The 7,969-nt window shown below is 28.8% G+C and overlaps 1 long non-coding RNA gene across 2 annotated transcripts; it reads right to left on the bottom strand.

The window, feature by feature from the left end:
- Nucleotides 1–1,758: 1,758 nt before the first annotated feature.
- Nucleotides 1,759–4,788, bottom strand: LOC139890994 (uncharacterized). 2 transcript variants are annotated; one of them, XR_011773499.1, is made up of 6 exons: nucleotides 4,650–4,788; nucleotides 3,947–4,054; nucleotides 3,670–3,779; nucleotides 2,627–2,825; nucleotides 2,148–2,366; nucleotides 1,759–2,058 (listed from the first exon to the last, which is right to left on the bottom strand). It is a non-coding gene; the product is annotated as an uncharacterized lncRNA (long non-coding RNA). The 2 variants fall into 2 exon arrangements; XR_011773498.1 differs by having other exon boundaries at nucleotides 3,977–4,054.
- Between the last annotated feature and the right edge of the window lie 3,181 nt (nucleotides 4,789–7,969).

Genomic DNA, 7,969 nt, shown 5'->3' with positions numbered 1-7,969 from the left:
ATAATTACACGTGATTTGATTTATAATTTATGACTAGTTTTAAAAGCCAGTGCGTTCCATGGTAGTTCAAAAGATTAGTTATAAAATAGTATTATTAAAAACAATTATGATTTTTAAATCGTTAGTATTGTGATGTGATGGTTTGAACTGAAAGACAATATAACACACATAAATTTTTACTTGTACTGTTGTACATTAGATCAAATTAACCTGGTAGCTAAACTTCGACGTGCCCTGATATTTAAACTTTATAAGTCATAAAGATGATAGAGTTTGTTTGCAAAATAGTTTGATAGCAAAAGAAGCTTAAAAGTGGTGAAGCCTAAAAGTGGTTACGGTTGAAACTTGGACCATCAAATCAAATAATGAGAAACTAAATAAAAGAAAAAACACACCAATACTCCGTACTTTACTTAGTTGAAACATCTGTAATACTTTCAAACAATACTATCAACCGACTCCATTAAGAACCTTTATTTTTAACCACTTTTTTTTTTAACCTGGGTTAAAGCCAAAAATATGCTACAAATTTACACAAATGTACCGATGTCGCCCACAAACTCATTTCCGTCCTATTGTCGCCTACAAACTTTGAAAAAATGTGCTAATATCAACATTTTGGCGTTTTGACATGTTACATACTAATTTTGACCTGATTTTTTTTTTAAGAATTAAGATCCAATCCACGAACGACACGTGTTAATTTTGATCAGTTTAGCCGGTAGCAAGTCATTTTTGTTTACATTGGTACACTTTTTGAAAGTTTTTGTTTACATTGGAACACTTTTTGAAAGTTTGTAGGCGACAGTAGGACGAAAATGAGTTTGTGGGCGACATCGGTACATTTGTGTAAGTTTGTAGCCTATTTTTGATTTTAACCCTTCCAAGAATGCACCTCCTTCAACTGTTAATCAAGTTCATCTTCTTCGGCCAGGATGTCTAAATCCCACACTGTTAGAGGTGCCTAATGTGATGTAGTTGATTATAAGTTTATGTTGATAAACAAGCTTAAAATCTCTTTTTATCAAGCTCATAATTCTGACAACGTACCTAATACGAGTACATAATAGAAATTTACATTCAGTTATAAGTTCAAAATTTGATCAAATTAGAAAATGAATCAGTTTTCATTGAACATAAATCAAATTATCTTAATGATTGACATAATATAAAATTTTAAAGGTTATCTTTGACCAATAAATTTTGATTTTTTACAGTAACTTTCGTGTCTCACAAAATTTGATTTATTAACTTCTTAGGCCACAACCATTGGAAAGTAAACTCTTCCACCTTTCTTTCTTTGGACACCTTATTAGGCAACAGCGGAGATACGGTTCGAAAGTTATGGCATTACGAACATGATCCAAAACACTGCACATGCTCTTACAACATATCAGCAAATGTGATGACCCGTTTGGACGAAAGTGTAAACCCATTTAGACTCGATAAATTGAAACATATAATATATTAATTTGAAGCTCGTCGGATCTACTTTGTAATCTAAGAACTAGTATTCATCAAAACTTTTACCTTTTTTAACATTCAAGCCCGCAAAGTAGGCTTGAGAGTAATTTTGATACTTCTTGCCAAAAACGGGCATTATATGGGTTGACGAGTCTGTTCTCTTATCCAGCTGACCCAAGTGACCCATAATCGTCCAACATATCCAAAATCAAATTCTAAATGTGTTGGTAACTTAAGATCCTCAAAATTAACCAAACGGGTCAAAACTTGCACATCTACTTTTAAATGGTTCAAAATGAATCCTTTAACCAGAAAGGATCTAAACTCCTTTTTAAAACATTAAAAATTGCCAACACACTTAGTAAAACATAATAGGTGTGTCTAAACCAACCATAGGATATATAGTCAGATCATGAAACTGCTTGTCCTTCTGAACGACTACTATACTTGTTACATTCTACATTCGAAAATACAGACACGAAACAAAAAGTAAATTTAAAAATACTGAGAGTCTCAATCATCCTTCTCGAAACTTTTACTTCAAAGTTAAAACTCCTTCCCATAGAGGTTGATTTTCTTGTCACACCCGATAAACTAATAAAAAAAAAATCATAAAAAGAAAAGTTAGAATTAAAATGAATTGATGCATGTTGTATATTTAAATTAGAATGATATAATTCTACCTCAAAACCTGCACTTCTTGCTACTTTGATGCAATTGGTGTTACTAGTTGGAATGTGCACAAACGCCCTTTCCATTCCTTCGTTTTTCACTACCGTCAACCCGGTTTTACACAAATTTGTACCCACCTTGTTACCCCTGAAGTATCTGGATGTGACTAGCATGAAGAGATACGAGTCGTGATACCCCACCCAAGGTGGGACCCACCGCTCCTGGGTTTCCTGTGCAAAACAAATTTATAGTTGAGAGAACATGATTATTATCAATTGTATTATCAATCATTTTTTTTTTTTTTTTTAAAAAGCAAACAAATTTAACATTAAAAACCGATATGGTACAAATGGATGATAGCCACAAAAGCATACTAAAGAAATACACGAATAACCCAAAGGCATGCTGCAGCCAGACACCAACTCTAAACAGCAGAGGATATATAACACAGACTCCGAATACAACGAAAATACAGACATGAAAGGCATACCTCGGTAGGTAAATAGCGACCTTCATTAAAGATTTTGGGAGCACACGTTAACAACCCGCATTTCCAAGACGCTAGCTCCTACAAAGCCTCCTTCCTTTACCAGAGTCTGTTTTTTTTCCTTTATGTCCTCTTTAGCCACTGCAACCAACAACGAATGGTGTTGGGTGTCGTTGTCTGACTTCTTCAAATACTCACCAATCTGTCAGTTAATAACAGTAATTAATTTCTCATGGAGAGCTTATCATTTAGCCTGAAATTGTAGTAACATATAGTTATGCTGCTCAATTTTTCAGTCAATTAACTCTGTGTTTGTTTATTTTACTAATGTACTGAGCTGGTTTTGTGCTGGTTTGATGACTTAATCATATAATCCTACCGTATTAGTACTATATGTTTTAGTTACACTAGACGAAAAGGAGGAACTAGAGCAAATGTTGACACAAGAACAACCGTTATCCACAAAACCGGATGATTGGAGTTGGTCATCGAACTCAAATAGTAAGTTCACCTTTAAAAATCTTGCTAACACCTCCACTATTAAGTGGATTTCATGGATAGCAAAACAGATAAATTTGTTTATATGGAGGTTGAGTTTGATAGATTACCAACACGCACGAATCTTTCAAAAGAGGAATAAACTTGGACTCGCTTAACTGCCCATTGTGTCAATCAAATCTGGAGGATGTGGACCACTTGTTTACAAAGTGTAGATACACTATCCCCTCCCTTATGGAGAGAAATTTTAACAGTTGTTGGAAGGATTTGAATAACACACCCAATGGAGTATCCAATCCTATTAGCTCGACTTATGGAATGCTATTACCTTTTAAAGTGGTTCATGCTGGTCAAGAAAAAAGAAGGGCGATTTTAAATGATGACATAACGACAAGTCTTCGAGTATTATCACATACATCTAAACAGATGTTCCAAGATTAGTGGAACATTTTGAATGCTGGTTGTCTTAATGAAATCTTAGTTTGGTAGGTTTTGTCAACATCAACATAGATAAATATATGAGCATTATAGAAAATTATCTTAATTACCTGTTTAAAGTTCAAGAACACGTCATAGTTGATATCTTTTATAATTTGATGATGTAGAATTAGACGCCATTGAAGATTTGCTTTTTGTATATCAATATATCTCATCTTTACTGCAATGACAACAAATAACAAGGATTTAGATTAATAGCATAAAATGTATGTGTTGTAATTCTAAATTGCTTTGTCGTTAAACAAAATAAATAAATAAATTTGTAAGTATACTAATCATTGGAACACAAAAGTATGTAACTAAACAAATTTACGGTTAAGAATGTACCTAAAATGATAATTTGCTACTTTAACTTACAGTTTGTAGTTAGAAGAAGAAGCACCAGCGCAACACATGAACAATTTGTCCTCAAAGATAGAAAGTACCAACTACAAGCTGCGAAAAACACAAAAAACAGAATTATTCAGTTTGCAAAGCAAAGAGAGTCTGATTCTTCATTGTTTTCAGTTTGTTTGATTGCTTACTTGAATTAACTGCTTCCTAAGTAAGGACTATTTACAGTAATAAATATCTCTGTTGTTTTTTTGTCCATGTAAGTATTACTATTTGGGTTTTTATCATATCCATAACATCTAGCGAATTACATTAGATTTTAATAGCCTTAATCTTCACAAGTTACAGAATTTAACTCCAATTTCCAAAACTAAAGAGAGTTTGCTTGATTGCTTAAATTAACTACTTCAAAAGTGAGTGAGGACTACTTCCACAATTAGTTTTGACACACACAAAACTAGTCCCACGAATCACTAAGACCATCAAACACAAGTTATATAACAATTCAACACCCAACCCAATGACCAATTTACCTCAAATTCGTCATTTCATCAAAAACCCACATTCAAGGGTTTCATGACCCATTACTAGACTCATTAAACCCAAATCCTTAAGATTTAAGGGTTTATTATCACCAATAACTCAAACCCTAACACCAAAATAAAAATCAAATAATAGAATTCGGATTTAGGGTTACCTCTAGTACCAAAATGATATCTAGTAGCTGAAAACACCAAACTACACACTAAATTGGGTAATGATCACCACCTTCTTCACCAATTAGAGCTTCCTCTCACTAGGTTTTCCTTTCTCTCACTAAAAGGGATGATACTCTAGAATGACTTGGAAGGAATGAGACATCCAGATCTCATTTCCTGCTTAAAACCCGTCTTTATCTTTTTTACACATTCAGTCCCTTAAGTTTCAAAACGATCAAAACGACCCAGAACTATTCAGCTTATTAACTCTGATATTAAAATCAGTGGGTGTTACAAACCATCACCACCAACACGACTACTGATTGGAACTGCTACAATGTTTCAAAGAAACACTAAAATGGTGAGCAAAGCTTGGCGCATCATACCACGCCCAATTATCGAAACCATCCTTAACAACCATTCTCTCCGCCACTGTGACAACCCGGAAATTTCCAACCAAATTTAAACTTTATCTTTATATTATTCTGACACGATAAGCAAAGTTTGTTAAGTTAAATCTCAAGAATTTTAAATTGTGTTCATACATTCATTATAACCTCGACCAAATTCCGACGATTCACGAACCATTATATATAAATAAATATGTATATATATATATATATATATATATATTATAACTTGAGAATATTAATAAAGTATTAAACGTATAATACTTTACATGAACGTATTGTTTCAATATGTTTATCGATGGAATTAGAAGATAATATCAAATGATTGATTTATCAGATACATTGTGATATGATTACGGGTCTATGTTATGAGGTCCACTGTGATTTAAGAAATCTATTCTTTTTGACAACATTCGAAAAATGGTAAAGTGATTTATAAGTAAGAACGTGAAGTGTAACTAACTTAGATGTTGGATATCGACAAGTTAAGTAACTCGACATTTTTCATTAAGATGATTTCATACGTTTATTTAACCTTTGAACTTTATCCCATGCTTCACCAACAGACTGTAATTTAAAAACTTGAAACCTATTATGAATATATATGATTCTACTTTTCTAAAACGTTTTATGATATAACGATTTTCATTATTTTAACCTTTAAACAAAATGATTCTTAAAAATATATTTGGTTTTGGAAAACAAAATTATTATATTTATTTGATTTAGTTTCAAACGTACAAAAACGTTTTCAGTTTAAAAAGAACTTTATTATTAAAACGTATATAACTTTTATAAATATCTAGAACCACTTTTGACAACTCATTAATTAACCAGTATGATAAAGATAACGATATTTATATTTTATTTTATTAAATATATATAACGATTTAAATTAATATTATATATATTTATACGCGTATTATACGTACATAGTTTTATACTTTTACTATACTTAAACTTTACCTTTACTTTATTTTTACTTTAACTTTAATAATTCATACTTTAATAATTCATACTTTAATAATTCACTTTAATAATTCATACTTTAATAATTCACTTTAATAATTCATACTTTAATAATTCACTTTAATAATTCACTTTAATAATTCAAAAATCTATTATAAATAGAATTCAATAGGTTTCATTATTTCATAGAAACTTGAAAATATTTTTCTCTAAACTCTCTCAATCGATTTACATATATATATTTACTCCGTATTATTTCAAGATATTATTAGTATACATAAAATATTACGTCGGAGTGCTGTCCGAGTGATTTCGAAATTGTTTTTTGAGTGGGATTGGATTAAGGAAATTATGGGTTATAGCTATGGAGGTGATTGGTTATGGTTCATGGGTATGCTCGTGAGGTCAATATAGTGTTTATCATCTCCGTTGCGTCTACGTACCTTTCCTGCAATATTGAATCTCAATATTGATACGTGAGTACTCATAATTTAACTTTTACATACTAATAGTGTATCCCTGACTAGTGCTCGAGTATATAGGATTATGCATGTTTGTACTTTTGATATTGCCTTTAGTTAGGTTATGTTGAATCCTGAATTAGTTATATATGCGACTGAGATAAGGTATAAGATATGCATGTCGTTGGAAAGCTAGCGAAAAATTAAGAACTTTTCATTTAGATATCGAATGATTTCGATGAACGTATTTGAAGTTATAGTCCATCGAATGTTTGTATTATTATTAAAAATGATTATTATTATCGTCGTTATTATCGTCGTTCTAGTTTTATCTTATTATTATTATTATTATTATTATTATTATTATTATTATTATTATTATTATTATTATTATTATTATTATCTTTATCAATAAAAGGATTTATCATTAAAAATTGTTATTTTTATTATTATTACTATCGTTATTATCATTAAAGTTATAATTAGTATTATTATTATTATTATTATCTAATTATTATTATTATCTAATTATTATTATTATTATTATTATTATTATTATTATCATTATTAATATATATATCATTATTTAAAAATGGTTATTGTTATTATTATTATTATATTATCATTATCGTTAATAATGTCATAGTAATTATCATTATTAGTATTATTGTAATTAAAACTAATATTAGTAACACCTAATTATTTTGATTACTATTATTATCATTATTATGAACACAATATAAAAGACGATTAAAAGCTATTAAACGAAACGATTAGGAAATAATGAGTAAGAGTATCATGATAAAATTAAAATATTATAAGATGTTGATTTAGATAAAATTATCGTTCTTATTATTTTTATCATTACTATTATTATTAAAAGTATCGTTAGTATCAAAACTATCATTTTAACAAAAATTATCATTTTAACAAAAATTATCATTTTAATAGAAATGTCATTGTTACTATAAAATATCATTTTTATTATCATTTTAAATAGAATTATTATTTTAAAGATAATATTAAAAATTATCGTAAATATTAAAGTTATCATAATTAGAATTATCGTTTTATCATAATATCATCTTAGTAATTATAAATATTGATATTTTTATAATAATAATTATTATTACAAAATAATATAACTTTTACTTACTAACATTATAGATATTATTTTATCAAATAAATATGTAATACAAACATATTTTACTACGTGTAATAAATTGCTTTAATAATACCTATCATATTATCTTTATGATATTAAATGAACCCTATAAATTTTATTACTTAATATATATAAAAGTATATTTTATTATATAAATTTTAATATAAAATTTTATTTATTAATAAATGAATTATATTATTTACTCTAATAAATCTTTTAAAAATATTTAAAAATATAAAACGACGATATTTAAAATATATTATAATCATGTATAAATTTTGGAAATCATTTTGAGTCAAACTGACTTTTGTTGA

Source organism: Rutidosis leptorrhynchoides, chromosome 2 (assembly GCF_046630445.1).
Source record: "Rutidosis leptorrhynchoides isolate AG116_Rl617_1_P2 chromosome 2, CSIRO_AGI_Rlap_v1, whole genome shotgun sequence".
In the NCBI taxonomy this organism is placed as follows: domain Eukaryota; kingdom Viridiplantae; phylum Streptophyta; class Magnoliopsida; order Asterales; family Asteraceae; genus Rutidosis; species Rutidosis leptorrhynchoides.
The sequence above is the reverse complement of the archived record's forward strand: the minus strand, read 5'-3'. Positions and strand labels throughout refer to the sequence as shown.